The 19,643-nt window shown below is 43.2% G+C and overlaps 1 non-coding gene across 1 annotated transcript; it reads left to right on the top strand.

Annotated features, from left to right (window-relative positions):
* The first annotated feature begins 18,968 nt into the window (after positions 1-18,968).
* LOC145416575 (5S ribosomal RNA) lies at positions 18,969-19,087 on the top strand. Its single transcript, XR_013900304.1, has one exon. It is a non-coding gene; the product is annotated as a 5S ribosomal RNA (ribosomal RNA).
* The last annotated feature ends 556 nt before the right edge of the window (positions 19,088-19,643 follow it).

Here is a 19,643-nt window from a genome sequence, read left to right as displayed (position 1 = left end):
GGTGTAGTAGCCAAAGTAAATCGTCGATAAAGAGGTGTTAGAAAATTACTAGCCAGGCGAAATTAGTCCCAGTGTCAGTAGTGTGCCGCCGTACGTTACCTGCAGAGAAAACATGAATAGTAATCTTAAAATCATGCAGCTTTGGTATGTAGTATAAATTGTAGCTACCATGTTATGCATATTATACAATATATATATATATATATATATATATATATATATATATATATATATATATATATATATATATTATAGTGTTTTTGCGCATGTGTGTGTGTGTAAGTTGTCATGATAATGAAGTGGTTATTATATAATGCATATTTCGTTCACAAGCGATCTACCCCTTAGCCGAATTAATTCCCCTTGGAACAGCAGAATATAAATAAATGATTATTTTATTGTTGACTAAATAGCAAAGTTGTCCCATAATATATGATGGGTAATGATGTGGTGGTGGTGGTGATGGCTGGAAGTATACGCAACCCCCTTATCACCCACCAGTAACCCCACACACCGACCTTGTATTGGATACACCTCAACCTTCACATCACACTCCCTGCTTGCTCAAGGTGGGTAGATCGGTTATTATTATTATTTATTATTATTATTATTATTAATATTATTATTATTATTAATTGCAACAGCACTTGAAGGTATACAGTTCTGTATAACTATGGTAGTTTCCTCGTGAGATTTACGTGAAGTATTATCATTGACTACCACATCTTTGCCAGTGAAATAAGGAGGCTGGTGGTTGAGTGGTTAATTGGGAACTGTGGGAAGCGTGGATGTGAGTTGAGGCCAAGCTGTTGCAGAAAATTTTACTACAACAATAATTATTGTTCTGCAGTCAAACTCGCACGTCACAGAAACAAAAAATGCCATTGTCACTAGACCTACCCCGATTGACATGACTCATCATAGATGGTCTGACATTGATACCCAAGTGGTGATATGTGAGGGTGTGTGGCGCCGTATACTGATGCGTGGAGGACTGCTGGGCGTGAGGAAACAGGAGTCTTACCCTGAGCTTAGAACAGGATACATTATAGTAAATATGGATACAGAGATCAGAAGGTACCTCTCAGCGTTGTGTTAGCATGTACCGGCAGACATACTGTAGGCCCTTCACACTACCAGTAAGGAGGTTAAGGAGTCTTTGCAAGTAGTGTGAAACAGTTGACTCCACGACACAGGCAGGATATATGTTGAGTACGACCACGAGAACAAGTTGACTGACATATAACTGCTTGACTCCGATATCAACTTTTGTATTTTATTCATACTTTTTTCCACACTACCCTCTTCAGCTGACAGGAGATTTTTCAAACTGGAGGGCTTATTTGATGTTATCTTAATTAGTCCCTCAGTACGAGGGAGGCTGTTTTAATTGTATTAAAATATCTGTCTGTAGTATCTTCACTAGACATCATCAGTCCTGATCCTGTTTCCGACTCAGTTAAAATGGATGTCATTGTACTGAAGGGGTTGTCAGTTCGCCTTCCTTCGCCCTCCCCGACTCCCGGTGGGCCCAAGACAGTGGTGGTCTGCTCCTCCCGAAAGCCGTAAAGCCCTCATGTAATTGTGGGCGGTGGGGGGGGGGGTAACCAGGGTATCGGGTTTTAACAAGGGTGGATAATGTTTATGGCGGGGCGGGTGACACGACAGACCAGGGTGGCGGTAGGACAGGACACGCTGATGTCTGTTCTCACATCCACCTGAAACGTTGACATCTTTTTATTCTCGCTGACACCAAACCATTTTGTTCAACTTAGGAAGGACCGCAAGTACACAAGGGGTCGAGGAAGGTTGTAGCTGACACCTCTAGTTAGAAAAGTTTGTCCTAAGCTTAATAATGCTATGTAGGTTGCAAGAACAAAACAAAGTACGTAAGTGGAGTGAAGTGGTGAGCCAGTTGGTCTGGTGTTAATTGTGCTGGATAATGCCCAAGGGGAAGGGAGGGACAAGACAGACAAGGGTGGCTCCAGGACACGAGATTTTATCTGTTGTCACCCTTTACTGAAACGTTGACGAAGTTGTATTTTGAACCACCAGATAAATTCATTCAACTTTGCCATTTTATCCTGAGGACATATGTTTTTGGTTTATTCTTGGTTCAGCTAGAGGATTTTTTTCAAGTTAATTAACGACGATAATCTTGTTTAGTGGGTCAGGTGACAAGCCTGGCCAGGGCGGCAGGCAGTGAGACAGGAGTCCTGGGTCCGCCTCTATCTGTCCTCCACCTGCTGCACAAACCATCACCTGCCACGCAAACCATTCCCCATTTTACTAATGTAGTATCAATTTGTTCGTGTGTCTGAACCTGTGTGTTACATGTCTTCACGTCATTCGTTCGACGCTAGTACCCACCATCCACATTCAGTACATGTCAGAACTGTCTCACCCAACCCTACCACTCATCCTGTCTCACCCCATCCCCTACCACTCACCCAGCCACAACCTGCCTCATCCTACCCCACTTTCCCATTCACCAGGCCTTGCCATACCCTACCACGTTCCCTGCCTCACCATGTCTCTATCTCTGTCTCTCACCCTGCCCTGTCCTACTACTCATTCTGTCTCACCCTGCATCGCTCTGATACTCAGCTTTACCTCACCGTATTCTAAAATTCACTCCATCTCACCTTGCTTCACCCTCCTCCTCATTCTCCCTCATTTTCCCTTGATCTGACATTCATTCTTCCTCACCCTGCCTCTCCCCATCACCCAGCCCTACCCCAGTCTACCCTGCTACTCACCCTGCCTCACCTCGTTTCCTCTCGGCCAGAAACATTGTACAATCCGCCTGGATAAAGAAAAATTTCAGGCGAATAAAGTCGCACACGATAGTGGGTTTAACTCCTTCATTCCGACGACCTATTTTTCCAGTTTATTTTTGCTAGTTATTGAAAATTATTATTCAGCGTAGGAGAGATTTTTCGAACTAAGGGAGTTAATTATATCCTTCATTATCTCTTTCACTGTTTGAACACTTCTAAATTTAAGATTATTTGAAGGTAAGAACAAGATTAACACCTCATCATCAGATTGAAGAAGTTAAGATGAGGATAGGACAGGCATAAGGCAAGGCAGTGATGCCTGTTATGTACTTGTCACTTTAACTTGAACTAAAAATTGTCGTTTCTACATCTTGAATGCTGAGTTACACTAAAGTTGTTGCTTTTACTTCCCAAATGCTGATTTGTATCAATAGATAAACATCGAAATATGATGGTAGTCATGAATAATTGTTATGGAGGGGATGAGCTACGTGAAATAAGCCGCAAAAGGACGAAAATCTGGACTAAGTTAATGTGAAAGAACTATAGCAGAAGATTTGCCAGAGGTATTCCTTTACCAGAGGATAAGTTCGTGCAAATGATGGAAACAGGGTATGGTAAGGGTATGGTTGTTGTTGTTGTTGTTACCCCAGGTTCATGTGGACGTGAACCCGGTGGACTGCAGTCTGAAATAGTCCCTCAGCAGTCCACCATCCTCCTTTCGAGGGATGGGGTGGGAATTGAGGGACATACCTATAAACGGGTGCAGGAGGGGTGAGGGATAAGGGTGAGTGTAAGTCGCGGGGTGGCAGTGGAGAAACAGCAGTCCTCTTTAGTGCCTAACTTGGCACAGTGACCTTCATCTGTCCGCACAACATATCATTTAAGGCGAAGGGATATGAGTGAGTGTAAGGCGCGGTATGGTAGTGCAGTAACAGTAGTCCTCATTACATGCCTAACTTGACGCAGCGTCCTTCATCTGCCTCAACATATTATTTGAGGCGGCACTCCAGCGGCGGACGTCTGTATATCAGTGTGTCCTTCATCTCACCTCTCACACAGTGCTCCTCTTTATACATCGCCTCCTTGCAAATCCTGATGCTGTTTTCACTCCTTAATTTACACAACAATGCTCTTCTTTCACATCCTCCCACCATCACACTTTCACCCGTACTACGACCTTCAGACACCCAGTTGTTCGAGTAAAGTACAAGCGTTTATAAGGTATTGCAAACACCTCATATCGTGACTTTGTGTCTCGCTGTTACGCACCGTTAGGATGGCATGAAAGTTTTGACTGTGCATAATATTAACCTCTTATTCTGGCTTGAAAAGATAAAGTAGTAATAGTGTGGAAGCCGTTGTGCATCGGCAGCCACCTGATCGGTTATTCGGAAATTATCCTCGTGTGTGTGTGTGTTTGAAACATCTCTTCATTTGCATTCATCTGGTGACATGTAGAGGTGTATGGTATGTAGGAGGACTGCTGGGCCTTGATAGCAGGCTGTGAAACCTATGCCCAGAGTCGGACAGATAAAAAAAAAAAAAAAATCAAATCGTCTAGGTGCAGCATGAATGATTTTTAAGACGTCAGCGGATTTATGAGACTAAAGAATATTTCGTCTTTACATCTTGGCTCAGTGGACATCACGTTTGAAAATATTGTCCAGTAATTGTTCATGCATTAGTAATCAATATTGTTTTATCTGTGCAACATAACAAAAAAGAGCCGTATGTACCATGGGAAATACACTTACTATTCAGAACTATATGCTGGAGAAATAAAAGTCAGCAACACCTCTCGTTTAGAAAGAATAGAACACTCCTAATAGATTTTTTTTTTTTGCCATGTGATGTTTGTGACGGGCAACAAGCACTTTCTTGCCTTTGCCTCACTGATAACACGGAGGCCTTGTCATATATTTCATTCCACGTGTGTCCAGTTATCAGGTCATATATTTTCAGTGTTTTGGTCGTTATTGCCTTCTTATGTAATCAGTAAATGGCGATAACGAACATAGTCTGTACACAGAATTATCCTCCACGTAGGTTTCTTAATGCCAGTTCGTTTGCTGTAAATTTTCACTGACGTAGTTTTTTTTTTTTTTTTTTTTTTTTTAACGTTCGTGCTTCATTACGCGAGTGTTTGGGGGGTAATCATGCGCAATTTTTGTGCTTCATTACTTTCTTCGCATAAGGTCGTCTTGTTTCTGTTTCATTCTTGGTGCTGATTAAGGTCTGCGTGTTGTATATTGATAGCTGGTTTTCGAGTGACTGTATGTACTCTGAGTAGCGTGACCAATGGAGTTGTGCAGTTGACCCACGAGTGAAACTAGACTGGGTCATCCGAGATGGAGGGTCGCGTTTGTACCCAGTTCACGTATCTTGAAAGTGAGTTGTACATGGGTCCAGTGGTGCAAGTCTCCGATTGTGATTATCAGTTTTATGCCAATTAGCACATAATGCACGGTAGATATGTAGTAGGAAGACACTTGGATATTTTATCTCCATTAATATAGCAGTGGCGAAGCTGGAAGGTGCAAATGTGAACATCTGACTGATTACTTTGTCCGTGTTTTCATTCAGAATCGTCATCACTTACTCTTTTCGCGTTTGCACTGATTGCGCCTGCGTCAGTAGCATGAAAATTGCTGGTCAGTGACTCCCATACTTTGTGTTGCCTTGTGTACATATTTTGTATGAAACAAAAGTACCTCCAAGCTACCTTATGTCGACTACGCTGCAGCCTCTCTCCATCAGTACCCGACAAGCCTCCCACCATTGAGAGAGAGAGAGAGAGAGAGAGAGAGAGAGAGAGAGAGGAGGAATATGAGAGACGGGGTGGGGTGGGGGGGGTGTAGAATTGGGCACGTGTTTGTAGTACGTGATATGTTGGGTAGCGACGGGGGGCTGATGTTATCGGCTAATCTGGGGCAGTAATTATAAACGCCCATAAACTTAAATTGTGTGTAAGATTGTTTGTATGTTTTTCATACAGCAGCCTGTACTGTACAACCAAACTACACACGATGTTAAAGAGACAAATTGCGTTAAATAGAACTGTGTGATAATTAACTGTTATACAGACTTGTTTATCGTGTAACTGGTTTGTGCCTTTATAAATAAATCCCTTGATCATCTATGACAAGGCCACAGACGCCATGTTGCCCGCCACACTGTATCTGTTGCCGTCACTGAGGCAGTATACTCGCTGGCATAGATGACTTCGTAGCATATCTTCTTTAGCGATTTATTGTGCACAATGCGGCGCACCATAATACAGTCACTACGGGGCAGTATTGTTTATTCATGCTACCACATGACTGCTTTAATTGAACATTGCAAGGAGCGTTAGAAGTGAAGGGGTTAATGAAGGCAGCGTCTAACCCCTCTGGTTCAAACATTCTCCACCGCTGAAAAAAGGCGTCTGGAGGTAGCGAGAAAATAATAAAAATGTCTTGTAGCTGAAGGATTAATATTCTCTTGTCTGCTAGTTTTCCTGTATCTCATAAATATGTATTCGATGTGTCATGTTCAGGACAAAGACTTGACACTCCTATACCTGAGACACCAGCAGTCCTAAATACCACACACCTTCACATGTCACCACCTCGGCGCTAATACCTGCCTTTAGTATGAGAGTGACCCTTGATGCACGAGGGAGCAGGCTGTGCCATAACTTGTGACGATATTTGTGCGTCTGTGTCTGTGTGTTGTGGTGCCTGCTTATACCATATTTGGCCGGCCTCACAGTGGGTTGATGCAGTTGGTGGCAGAGCATGCCAAGGGTGACTCACTCTGATAAACGTTGACAAACACGGCTGGTGTGTCTCCGTGCCGCAGGTGTGCTCAGGTAGAGCGGATCATGAGGCTACCCAACAACAACAAGAGCCATTCTATTGTTATCCTTTGTTATCCTTTCATTTTCCACGTATTATGTTAATTCAAGCCACATCAATGCATTCCTCGTGTGTACACCTATTACGTCTACTCCCACTCCGCTTTTGACTGCCATAGAAAATGTCGATAATAGTGTGTATGTATATTCCGCCATTCTTTTTTCGCCTGGTGCCACTGAAGAAATGGCAGGTATGAGGGCAACAGTAGTATGGCGGGCCAGAGGGCGGATACATGATGGTAGGGCTGCCCTGCGTCACCAGCCAAATAACAAAGATTAGCAAACCTGCCCATTACAAGCCCAGCCACAGACACAACGAGAGTTGCCAGCCAAATGGCCTTGCATCGGTGGTGGAGGTAAGGTTTGGTTGTTTGCCCGTAGTTTAGTTATTACTTGAACTTCTGATTGGTTGGAGAAATAAAAGGGTAACAGTAACACTATTTCTGCTTCTCTTTGCTAGTTTGGTGGAGTTATGGCGGTGTTGCATTGTGGTGTGGTATTGTTGTGTAAGCTGTTGGTTCCACCTGCATTCGGAGGTAAATGCAGTTGGATTACCCCGAGTTCCCTCCTCCTCTTACCTATCTTAATATCGTTCACTGAATAGCGTTACTGGCTCTAGGGATGAATCTGTAACATCTCCCCAGAATGTTTGAATAGAACATATTTATTTAATATAGGGTAACGTTTAATTCATTGCTATATAACTTAAAAAATGAAGTAGGTAACTTCATGCTGTCAGCGTTAAATGCGCAGTAATGAATAGGCTAATTGTGGCGTTAAAATTGCCCAATCCACCTGACCTCCACCGTCGGTGCAGTTTGAAATGTTTGTTTCCAGTTTGTGCTTCGAACAAACAAAAAATGTAGATTGAAACTGACTGGGAAGGAGCGTGTGTAGCATGGTATACAGTCAAGCATACTCAATACTGTTTTTGTCATGGAATTAAGTATTCTGTGTACACATGGTAAAACATTGTAAGTATCGGGCAGGGGAGCTTGATGACTTGTATTGTTCCAAGCAACCCTCATTGTAATTCACGGCCAATAAACACACATTATTCGTCCGTGCGTTGTATTGTTTCCAACAGAATTGACACAATACTTTCTGGTATCGTGTGTTCATTCATACATACAAGCTTTGACATATTGTAGGGTGAAAGGAATGGATATTTACGTAAAGCACATGTTCTATCAGACACGGATAAATGAGATTAGATCTTTCTTTAGATAAGAATAGAAACAAACATGCTATGAATGTTCTTACAACCCGCCCTCGTTTGTTTTACGGACTTTAGGATTTTGGGGGGGATGGAGGAGGATTTACGGGAGGCAAAGTAACAAGCCACAGGAAGGTTGACTTTTACAAGCTTGCGTGCGTGCGTTTACGTGTGTGTGTGCGTGTGTGTGTGGGGGGGGCGGTTGAGTGAGTGTGTAACTCAATTTGGAATAAAATATAGCTTACGTGAATTGAAGTTGTGATCGCTTGCATGCTTCATTGTTATCATTTCATGGACTGTAGTTAAGGTCTGCTTTATCACAGCACTGAAGGTATAATTTCAGTGGATGACACCATTCATTGTTAACATCGTTTCATGGAGTTGGTCAAGGCCTAAGTTATCACAAAACTGAAGTTATATATTATTCCAGTGCATGACCCGTTCATAATTCCATGCATGACTTCTTCATTATTAACGTCATTTCATGGACTGCCCTCAAGTTCTAAGTCATCACAGAACTGAAGCTATGGATCCAGTGCATGACGCGTTCATTGTAACATCATTTCATGGAGGATGGTCTGGGTCTAAGTCATGACAAAACTGAAGCTATGGATCCAGTGCGTGACTCCGTCATTATTATCATCATTTCATGGCGGGTGGTGAAGGCCTAAGCCATCACAAGTAGTACTGAAGCGTAAAGGTAAAATAAGAGTCACAATCTGTGCAGACACAGGTGGGCAGTGAAGGGGACAGGGGTAATGTGAGGGCAGTCTTTTGTGACCCTCAGTACTGTATAAACACATTATTTATTGGTACGCTACACGCCGCCATGCGCTGCACAGAGGCACCCAAGCATAGGTTGTTGCTGGTGCTTGCTGAATGCCAGACAGAGAGAGAGAGAGAGAGAGAGAGAGAGAGAGGCGGAACTAATGTAATAACAGTGTTGCAATACAGAGTTTAGTTATTAGTGTCCTTTATAATTTCTAGATCCCATCCATCCCATTTATGTGTTGGACGTACTGTATATTGGATACACACACACACACACACACACACACACACACACACACACACACACACACACACACAAGTAAAAATAAAGCAAAAGAATATAAATGACGTATAGGCAGACCCAGGAATCAGTGTAATTATGTATGCAAGACATGAGTCGGTGCATCAGTTATCAAGGACAAAGGCTGGGATGAATCTTAATAGCAGGTTCATTAGGACTGCGGTCACTCAGGGTTACATCCACGTACACATGGACGGATGGGCCAAGGCAGGCAGTCTGCTTGTGCACCATCACTACCAGACGTCATCCCTCACATAAATAACATCGTATGGTGGCACCAAAATTATACCAGAAAAATCGAAATCATTCAGAGGTATCTTGTAGTTTTAATAGACTCGTCTCCATGAAGGCTCGTTAGAAGATATTTTTTATTCCTTCAGTCTGTGTGGCAATTCCTGAGCTGAAGAAAATCGTATAGGAGTAAGAATGAGACGAACACGTCATTGCATTGAAGGAGTGAATTCATGGAGAGTGTAAGATTTCTAAACCGAACAGGCCATAGTAGGGAAGGGGTTCGTCTGTGGAGGTGGTGGCTCAGGGGTGTTGTTATTCTTGGGACGTGCCTGGCTACAGCTTGCCTTCCTTCCCCTTGCTTCCCTCGCCGTGCTCCCTACCTGCCTCTGCATGATCCTGCCAGAATCTTGGCCTCTGCCACTCCTTGCCAACGCTTCATTCTTCTATAACCCTGCTTCATAAATCTCCCATCTTCTTGCCTCCTCCCTTGTGTTCTCTGCCTGCTTCACAGTGTCTCTCACATCGTACCACAGCTTATCTCTTATACTTCATTCATCACGTCCATCTCCCGTGTACCTCTCCCTTCTTGCTTCCTCCCTGTTTTCTGTAGCTTCCCTTCCATGTCTCATCCAGATGTTTCCATCCACGCTTCTTCCCCATACTCAAGCGGTATAATTCTCCATTCCACCTTCCTCCTTCCATATTCCCTAGGCGTCACTCCATGTCTCTGCTACAGCTTACCAACGCTTCAGTGCATTATATTCATGTGTTATCTCTCGTCTGCCTGCCTCAATCTCTGCATTCCCCAGTTGCCTTACCCTGTCTGCCAGGGCCCACCAGATCTATTCTCTCCTCCCTTCATACTTCTCCCGTCTTTCCTGTTTTTCCATCACACTGCCATCTCTTACTCCACTCACCCTCACGTTTCCTTCATACTATTTTCTCCTTATGCCCCTCAAGATTCTGTTCCTTCTCCCCCACCCTTTCCCATTCCTTCACACTTTCCTCGCACGTCCCTCTCCCTGGCATTCCTTTATCCCTCCACCCATCTCCCTATCCCACACTCTTAGCATTCCTCCCTGCACATCCCTCTCTCACCCTTGCCTCTCTCCATCCACACAGGCACTCATCGGTATTCTCGCCTCTCCCCACCATAATCACCAGATATTTCTCCACCCCCTGATATTTCTCCCCACCATAATATTTCTACCCACCATCATAGTTCTCCCCACCGTCATAATTCTCCCCACCGTCATAATTCTCCCCACCGTCATAATTCTCCCCACCGTCATAATTCTCCCCACCATCATAATTATCCCCACCACCATATTTCTCCCCACCTTGATATTTCCCCCAACCATGCTATTTCTCCCCACCCAAATACTTCTTTCCACCCTGATATTTCTTCCCCATCCTGATATATCTTCCCCATCCTGATATTTCTCCCCACCCTGATATTTCTCCCCACCCTGATATTTCTCCCCACCATATTTCTCCCCACCATGATATTTTTCCCCACCATGATATTTCTCCCCACCATGATATTCTCCCCACCGCCACTCAGGCACACACCTTAAACCCTCCTCAACTATCACAGGGTAAAGACTCGCAGGTATTCTCGTTGGCTTAAGAGACTTCGTAGCACTTCTTCCTTAGTAATTTATTATCCTGTGGAATGATAGTTATTAGTGAAAAGAATAACTAAAAGCCTCCTGTGCCATTACCTGGTTAAAGACTGGCCTGTATTCTCGTTGGCATAGGAAGTTTCGCAGCACTTCTTCCTTAGCGATTTATTTTGCACATTGCACCTGAATATCCTCTAGTGTGTCTCTGATGGAAAGTGTCACTAAAGCATCCCCATCATCACCTATGTTTAATATTTGGTTGTATTCTTGATGGTTCAGGGAATTACGTCGCACTTGCACCTCAGCGATTTGTTTTTCACAATACGCCTTGATATTGTCTTGAAAAGGCGTATTCTTGACATAGGAGATTTCTTTCCATCTCGTTCTCGGCGATATGTTTTGCACAGTGCAGTTTAAAATACATTATAAACTGTTTCTAGAAACATGTATGGATCACATACAGGAAAACATTAGTGTGTAATGTGGGGAACTATATCGCAAAGAATGAGGTTCTACGAAGCCTCCTGTGGTATCGATAATTGGTCCATTGCTGACGCGAGTTGTGGTGTGGTGTCCGTAAGTCCGTAAAAGACTCCTAAAAAGAAAAATAGTGACCGTACTTCATAGGTTGATTAGTGTCAGGGAAGGAAGGGAGGGTTGGTTGGCCGCGGGGTTGGGTGTGTGACGGGCGGTACACGGTCAAGTTGTTTACCAGCGCCTGTGTTTACCAACCACGTGGAACTTTAACAGGAATTACAGTAAAGGTTAACGTGGCCGACACCACTTCTTCCTGCGCCTGTCTTGTCGTAGGGAAGTGTTGTTTATGCCTGTAGCATTTCTCCACGAAGTAGCCAGTTAAGATAAAGATGCTGTGTGTGCGGGGCCAGTGGGAGGCAGGCAGCGTGGAAGGACAGGTAGCATCACCTGGGCTTGGTAAAAATCCCAAGCTGACAACTCGCACTTGGCCACACCCCTTTGTTCCGGCGTGTGTCTGTGCTGTTGCCATGGTGCTGTGATCCACGTAAACAGAAAGGTATGGTGGGTATGTTGTAGTTTGCCATGGAATGAAATACTGTGTACAGTATTCATTGTGCACGGGATAATGTCAACACTATCCCCAGTTACCCCTTTGAACTGGGTGAGGGATGGTGTCGGCCGCCCTTCCTGGTGTGGAACTGTGACTCGCGCCGGTCTTGACCTTTAGTAGATTCTAAGTGTCATTCATTGTGCATTGTGTCAGTAAGTGTTAGTAATCTCGCCGGTGTGGTATAGTGTGTTGTGTTGTGTTGTGTGTATGTGTTCGTGTGCGCGGGTACATAGGTGGAGTGTACGAGTGTGAGGACACTGGGTGGAGTGATCAGCAGCATCCAAGCCGTGTGACAAATTAGCAGGTGTTTTGTGTGATTCACCGTTAATTATAGTGACGCCTCCCACGGATAATCCCACAACCACACCACAAACAACACCGATGCCTGGTAAGTTTGGCATCCCCCTTCAGAACTACTTCAGTCCGATGACGTATTTCTGCCAACACTCGACCATTGTATTCAACTTGGGAGGAACCCTTGGTAGTGAAGGGGTTAATGAAGGCTGCCTCTGACTCTGGCTATTCGGGATAAAAATAAGTACGTCATCGTGGTGAAGGGGTTGAAACACTGGTGTGGTCGGTTTACAATACAGGATAAGTGTCTCGGATACCTCCCTTTGGTTACCTCCCTTTGGTTACCTCCCTTCGGTTACCTCCCTTCGGTTACCTCCCTTTGGTTACCTCCCTTTCTTGGGGGAGGCAGCCTAGTTGTATAGATAGAGATAGACTTTCGTATTTCTTAATTCGACCCAACAATGACCCCAGCCAGACTCACCTGGTCCCTCGGCACCTGAGTGTGTGTTATATTCCGGCGTCTTTGTGGCGGCTGTGTGCGGCACAAGAAGGAGCTTTGACTAAGGAAATTAACCTTTAAAGTTTGATGTGGCTATTACTGGACTTGTTTGTTGGGTTGGTATTTATTTATGTATGAGGCCACCAACCCACGCACTTGTCTGCCTACACACACACACACACACACACACACACACACACACACACACACACACACACACACACACACACACACACACACACACACACACACACACACACACACACACACACACACACACACACACACACACACACACACACACACACACACACACACACACACACACACACACACACACACACACACACACACACACACACACACACACACACACACTCTAACAAAATCGGAGGTTCGATGGTCTGAAAAGACGTGTAAAGTAGCTAGTTATTCGCTTTAATTAAAAAAAAAAAAAAAAGTCATCGTCATTTTAGGGAAGTAAAGCCCATGTTCAAATCTGTGATCGTGTAAAGTGTAAATTTGATAACAGTGGGCCTATGTTTTGAACTTTGAAAACAGTGGGCTTATGTTTCGAAATTTGTAAAACAGTGGGCCTATGTTTTGAACTTTGAAAACAGTGGGCTTATGTTTCGAAATTTGAAAACAGTGGGCCTATGTTTTGAACTTTGAAAACAGTGGGCTTATGTTTCGAAATTTGAAAACAGTGGGTATATGTTTTGAAATTTGAAAACACGGGCCTATTTTGAAATTTGAAAACAGGGGCCCTATGTTTTGACATTTGAAAACAGTGGGCCTGTGTTTTTATTTTTTTTTATTTTTTTTTTTTTGGGGGGGGGAGAATCTACCTTTATAAAACTTTCCCTTGGACCACCGGAACTTACCTGCCTGCCCACCTGTAAGACGGATTCACACCTTCAGCTCGACAAGTCTATATAATATTCTTGGTACCCTCAGGTGTTTTCCCTGGTCAGCTGCAACTTTGTGAAGAATAATTATAAACAGTGTTGGTTTGTGCCACCTTGGGTACGGTACGATAATTATGTCTGCCATTAGTGGAATAAATTCGTCTGTTGGAAAGAACTGACTCTGAAAGATGGTATTTGATGGGTAAATTATCGGTAGCACAGCCAGGCCACTTTGTGTGATATACAGGAAAATGGTAACATGGGTATAATAACACGGTGTTGTTCCCTGTGAATAAATAGTATCCGGATTACTGTAATAATCGAGGAGTATGTTCCACCTGTGGAGGCTACACAAATTACTTTACAGATTCACGTTGTCTTCAGTACGTAAATTCAAACTGCTAACCTAACAAACCAAACCTAATGATCCTATTCTGACCAGTTCATTCCTAAATATAAATGATACCAGTTAAATAAATCTCCAAGCAATGTATTGATCCAGGGTGGTTATGTATGTTTACCTATTTATTTATATATTTATTTATTTGAGGTAAAGTTCATAGTATTGTTGTTGGGGAATGATCAGGAAGAAAACCCTTAAGGCTGTATCTTTGCTTCTATCATTTTGAATTGTACACGTTGTTATGTACAGTAGTTGTTGGTGGAATGGGAGTTTGGGTGTGAGTGAAGGCGTTAATTACTGTATGTACACGGGTGAATTGATGGCAGGGTTGGGTGTACACGGGTGAATTGATGGCAGGGTTGGGTGGAGTGTAGGGATGATGGGGTTAGTGTACTCTTCCCCCCCTGCTCCTTTCCACCCACCTCACCCCACCCCAGCCCTGCCTCCAGCCTCCCTAAACACCCATGTGTATGCCCTTCCTCTCCCGCCTTCAGTATTGACTGATAACCATTACTGTCTTGTGATCATTAGCCCTACACGTCACACGGCATTGAAATTGAAGCTTTACCCATGAGTAGGAGGGGGTCTTTCCTAGGCTGAATAACAAGCCATATAGTTGCCAGTTGCCAGTACCGTATATATAATTTAAAAGCCATAATGTTACTAATGGGGTTATTGGAGGTCGTGTATAACTAGTTTGGCGGTATCCAGAAATACGTCATTTTATTGAAAGGGTTAACCCATATATGAGTCAGTGGGCTGGCTGTTATTGTTGTGTCAAGGTTGAACTTGCAAGGCCCCGTTGGCATTAAGCAGTCCTTTAGTGTGTGTGTGTGTGTGTGTGTGTGTGTGTGTGTGTGTGAGAGAGAGAGAGAGAGAGAGAGAGAGAGAGATGGGAGGGAGGTCCAGGAGTAGCGGAGGCATAGTTCCTTAATGATATATATTAAATCCCTGTTCAGTTTAGTGTAATGAAATAAGAATAGAAATCAAATGCATAGACAGCCTAGCCTCGTGTCCCTACGCTGCAGATGAGGTATTAGCTAAAAGAATGGTTAATGAATAGATATGAGAAGTGTCAGGAGGATGAAGTAGGCTAAGTAACACACACACACACACACACACACACACACACACACACACACACAGCGTTATATTTTGCTTACCTGCACACGTACACATTTACAGATTGGGAGTTGAAGGCTGTGTGTATTTCCTTACAGGGGGACTTATACCGTCCTTTTATCAGTCCTATACTATAGCCTACCTTCACTTTGCGGAGAGAGATATGCTTTGTATGTACTCCGGGATATATAATTTTATGTATATGCATATTTATGTTACCATATCCTGTTGTCTTTGTCCGTAGAGGGTCTTTGTGTGTGTGTGTGTGTGTGTGTGTGTGTGTGTGTGTGTGTGTTGTGTGTGTGTGTGTGTGTGTGTGTGTGTGTGTGTGTGTGTGTGTATACCTGTATGTATGTCAGTAATGTGTGTTGGTTCAGTTCCATTGTTATGATTCCCATAACAGTTTCCCTGCATTCCAGTGCAGGTTTTTGTCGCCTCAGAGGGCACGGCTTTGTTCTGTCTCTTTCCCTGTCCACCTCACCTGTAGGGATAGTATTATGGTCAGCTTACGAGGCTTTATGCTACCTTCTTCCTACCTTTAATCAGCACTTTAATATTCTCATCAGGTTAGGAGGCTGTCAGGCAGTTCTTCCTAGCCAGTTTGATAGTATATGCCTGTATGGTGCGTAAATATCCTTATCTGCTTGGGAGATTGTCTAGCTGTCCTTCTTTACCAATTTATTTTTGGACATGTGTTACACGTTAATATTGTCGTCACTAAAGCATTGTTTTTAACACGTCCTCCGTACAGTGCAGTATGTTATCGTATATGACACGTTACATTCCCATCACTTAGTAGGTTTTCTGGCACATCTTCCCGACTTGATGGTTTTCGTATATGGCAAACTCATTTTCTTATCAGCTTGGGAGGAGCTCTACGCCCCTCTGTTTTTACTCCTGTATGTATCGTGATAATTTCCTCAGCTCAGGAGGTTTTTTAACATCGCTTCTTTACAAGCATATTTCTGTGTTTGGCATAAGTTTATTCTCATCACCTTTTATTCTTAGTACCCTTATATATTATTAAGCTTAGGAAGGACATCTCGTAATGTAGGAATTTAATAAAAGTATATTCAACCACCACATTCAAGCTCCGATCTCAGAGTGTGTCTTTGACATATGAATCGTTCAAAAATTCCAGGAATTCGTCTTACACTGCATCAGGGAATTCTCTCAGCCAAAAGGTTGACAGTGGAAGGATTTCGTACAAATTTCGTCCCAGGAAAATTATTATGAAACTCTGTCTCTAGTGTCTCCTGAAACTTCAGATTACCCCGGTGTTTCCCTGCCAAGTACACTGTACAAACTCTTCCCTCCCCTGGGGCCATCCCATCCAGGTTGAGAACCACTGGTGTAGAGAAAACGACGATACTTTTAAATATAATAACAAAATTGGTTAGGTAATACATAGCTAAACTTTCACAGACGTATTAAGCAGGTATGAACATGGCCGTGTGTTAAGGCGGTGCGAGTACAGGTGCAGGAATTTCCTTGGATATTTTTACAGTTAATAGACAAGGCTTCTTTAGTGGCAACTCGGCATGGTTGGGTTAGTGATGCGTAAAAGCGTAGTTTCTCCCGAGCGCATAGGATTCTTCACGGCACACCTGCCGCCTGGATGGACACAAGGGTCACACTCCCGTCTCTTTGGTCATTTCGTAACACGTCTTCCTCATCAGTTTGTTTTGCATATTACTCCTGAAAATTCGCTAGTGTTTTGTTGATGTAACAGTGTTAGAGTTTTGAAAATAGTAACACGTAAAAAATATTCAGGTGTAATATGCAAAATGTCTCAAAAGAAGAGGTGCTACGAGGTCTCCTGTGCCAACGAGAATACGGTTTAATGGTAGGAACTCAGGCCTTGGTGGACAGCGAGACTGGCTGAGATACCGCCAGAATTCTTAACCCTTTACCTGCCGGGGTAAAATCGTCTGGTTTTAGCAGTTATCATCAAGATATACCGGTAGTCTTATTCAGAGGATTTATGGAGATGGTCGTGGGTTCAATCCCTGGCGCAGTTTAGGTGTATAAAATAATCGGACGTTAGCAAGAACAATTTTAAAAAGACGTCATCAGGCTGAAGAGTGTAATACCTAGAGTGCCGTTCATGAGTATAGCCTATACCGTTGATAACAGAAGATAAAGTTAGTGATGAGAATCCTCCACCTTAAGGACAAACTACAAAATCACCAGATTGCTGCTTTAAAAGGTCGCACTGTTAAGGAGGAAAAACTTCAAGCGCTGTGGAATCTTGCAATATCATCATCATCATCATCATCGTCATTATCGTCGTCGTCGTCGTTGTCCTCGTACCAGACCAAGTGTTCTCACTAATAGGAAGATGGAGGGATGGAGGGGGGGGATCCAGAAACAGGCAGTCCATGTCAAGGCAAAAAGCTACAACTGCTGACAGGTACCATAACTTCAGTATAAAAGTGTTGCCATTCTCAGGAGCACAGTCAGGAAGGTCATCAAAACTTGTAGTGAATAATGTAAACTTATCTTGGCTCTCCCCCTTTGGCCTGCGGGGGGGAGGGTCGAATTACCTTTCTTTATGCTCCTTTAATCACTCCACTACGATGACGATTTTATTTTCAGACGATTCTATTTCGGAGAGTCTTTTGAACTGGAGGGGTTAGATATAGCCTGTCAGTCCCTTCACCATTACAGATCCTTCCTAAATTGAATAGAATTGTCTGGAGATAGCAGGATTAACATTTCGTTGACGTCCTCTGGCATTCTCCTGCGTTGTGTGCTGTTAAACAGCTACGCAGTATCACTATTGATGTTATTGATGTACTTATTTTGTCTTTCCAGGTAAGTGTGTGTTGCAGCATCACCTGGAGGGAAAGGGAATTAAGTTGTGTGAAGAGAAACAGGTAAAGTGAAATTCTCTCTCTCTCTCTCTCTCTCTCTCTCTGTAAATCTAAATCTATCTATCCATCTATTCTTTGCACCACCCACTGCCACCTGTTGATTGTATACAGTATATGTACCGGTATCGACTTACCTCCCAACATCTGAAGCACTCGTGGCAACTGCTACTTAACCCTTTTAGTCCCATCATGTCTTGTATTATATCCTGCTTATTTGATCCATCTTAGGAGAGGCTTTTCAACTGAAGTAGTTAGTTACAGCCATCATTAATCCCTTCACTACCTGGGGTTCTCCTACGCTGAAGAAAGCCATCCTGAGATTACAAAAATTTGATATAAAAGACCTCATCGTAATGAAGTGATAAGTAATTCGTATGGTACCTCACTTACCCAGACTGGTGATGGACGCTTTCCCTCAGTTTATCTGTTTGTCTGTGTGTCCGCAATATATCTGAGAAAAAAAAAAGACTTACATAAGGATTTAGATAAAATTATTTGGTTGTGTACCTTGCAAGTAAAGATGTGTTGCCTTATACCTTGATGAAGACTCCGTAACCCCACCCACCACGCCCCTTCACCCACCCCCTTACACTCCTTTAGTACTCACTGGTTTACTTAGCTTAGGATGAGCCTCCTAATAATGAAGGGTTTAATGAAGGAAAACGTAACCACTCCAGTTTGAAACAAATACTGTATATCCTAAGCCGAGTAGTTTCGTCTGGATATAATAAGAAGAAAGTAAAAAAAAAAAATGCTCATGGGATAAATGAGCTAGGTAAATAATTTTTTTTTACTTCAATTGTTTTCCCTTCCTCAATTGATCATCTGTAAAAAAAAACAAATGACGACATTTTACTTGTACGGTTACCAGATTCGGGTACTTACGGGATATTGACACATAGTCGGAAGTTATTTTGAGTGCTTAAGGATATTTTTACGATTTATAAGTAGCTAGCCAACGGCCATACCACGTTGAGTACACCGCTTCCCGTCCGATCAGCGAAGTTAAGCAACGTTGGGTCTGGTTAGTACTTGGATGGGTGACCGCCTGAGAACACCAGATGCTGTTGGCATCCCTACGTGTCAAGTTGGGTTGGTGGAGGATTAGTGCCCCTCCCTGTAAAACAATTAACTCTAAGTCCTTGACCACCCCGTTTGGGATACATGGCGTCTGGCAATGAATGAATGAATAAGTAGCTGCGTCTGCAAAAAGATGTAATGTTTGCTTATAATTATTTAATCTCATGGTGACGTATTCCAAGTCTAGTATTTTATTCCAACCGACGCCAGACAGTTTTATTCAGCCAAGAGTGAGTCATAGGATCCTGAGTGCTAATATTAACCCTCTACGAGTATGTTCGCTTATTCTCGTGTATCATGTTTCGTCTAACGCCAAACGATTGTTATACCGCCAAGAGTGAGTCACAAGAAGCCCGAGCTTGATTTAAAAAAAAAAAAAAAAATCCAAAACTTAAACAATTTATTGAGGTGTATGTTGTTGACTAGCGACACTACTGACGAAACTTGCTTAGTATGAATGTTGGTGAAGATTCCCTGAGCCACATGCCACCACGCGTCTTTGTCACACCAGTAAGTGTTACTCGTTCCATCACCAAACTCGGGAATACA

The sequence above is a fragment of the Coenobita brevimanus genome, chromosome 106 (genome assembly GCF_032717465.1).
Source record: "Coenobita brevimanus isolate Jiangsu-jjx chromosome 106, ASM3271746v2, whole genome shotgun sequence".
Taxonomy (NCBI): Eukaryota; Metazoa; Arthropoda; class Malacostraca; order Decapoda; family Coenobitidae; genus Coenobita; species Coenobita brevimanus.
Note: the sequence above shows the minus strand (reverse complement) of the source record. Positions and strands in the feature narration are given on the sequence as shown.